Genomic DNA, 1,049 nt, shown 5'->3' with positions numbered 1-1,049 from the left:
TACTGTTTTCCATAGTAGCTGCACCAATTTACATTTAGCAATGCAAGTGTTGTTTTGTTAATTGTCTTGCACTTTATCAATGCCATATCTCTCTCAAAATTAAACGAGATATTTAACAATCTAATATGCCTATGCCATCATCTTTATAAACCAGATAACATCATTCCCCTGCTTATAACCTTCAAATGGCTTCTTCATGACATTTAACATGACACCCAGACTCTTAGCATCACTTTTATCTCTCTAAAGTCTAAACAACCTCTCCTCACTCATTCTTTTCATTTTTTTAAAATTGTGATTTCCATTTTATTGTATTTCTTTACAATAAAACAGTATTTCTTTAGTTTTTAATGACTTAGCCCTTACATGGGCTTTGGTGGAGGTCTTGGGGCAGCACTCACAGGTGTAAATTGGGGTGGAGGTATTCAGTCCTTTCAGCTTCAGGAGAACAATTCCTGAACAACTTGCTGTAAATGGCACAACTTATGCAGTAATGTAGTTTCACATACAGCTTGGGAAGCACATAGGTGTCCAAAACATTCACTTTGGAAATGTCCCTGATGGCTGCAGCCTCTACGATGTTCCAAATGACCAACTCCTTAATGACCTTATCTTTGCATGTATCAGGTACAGTTGGTGCAGCAAATAGGCTGCACCTGGCCTCGGCCCTTTTTGGCACAACCATTGTTCCTTCTTTTCTTAGTCATCTTGGAAATGAGGATGAATGAGAGCTCACTCTTATCAAATGACAATGAATGTTTTGCTGTTCTTAGAACAATCTAAATTCTTTCATCAATTTTCCTGTTCAGGATTTTTGCACCTGCTTCTTCTTTTGCTGCGAGCTCATTTCCTCACCTTTTCACATAGTTTATGTACATCTTTGCTCAAATGTCATCTTCTCAGGAAATCTTTCCTTTATCATGTTGTCCAAAATACAACTATCACTACCCCAGGCCAATCACAAACTGACAATTAACCACATTTTATTTTCCTTCACAGTATATCTCCACATGATATATTACAGAATTTAAAATATTATAAAATACATC

At 36.6% G+C, this 1,049-nt stretch overlaps 1 pseudogene; it reads right to left on the bottom strand.

Moving 5' to 3' along the window:
• Positions 1-362: 362 nt before the first annotated feature.
• LOC113618688 (40S ribosomal protein S26-like) lies at positions 363-707 on the bottom strand (annotated as a pseudogene).
• Between the last annotated feature and the right edge of the window lie 342 nt (positions 708-1,049).

The sequence above is a fragment of the Aethalodelphis obliquidens genome, unplaced genomic scaffold (genome assembly GCF_003676395.1).
Source record: "Aethalodelphis obliquidens isolate GAN/ISIS:26980383/991018 unplaced genomic scaffold, ASM367639v1 scaffold6, whole genome shotgun sequence".
Taxonomy (NCBI): Eukaryota; Metazoa; Chordata; class Mammalia; order Artiodactyla; family Delphinidae; genus Aethalodelphis; species Aethalodelphis obliquidens.
This window is presented reverse-complemented; position numbering and strand designations above follow the sequence as displayed.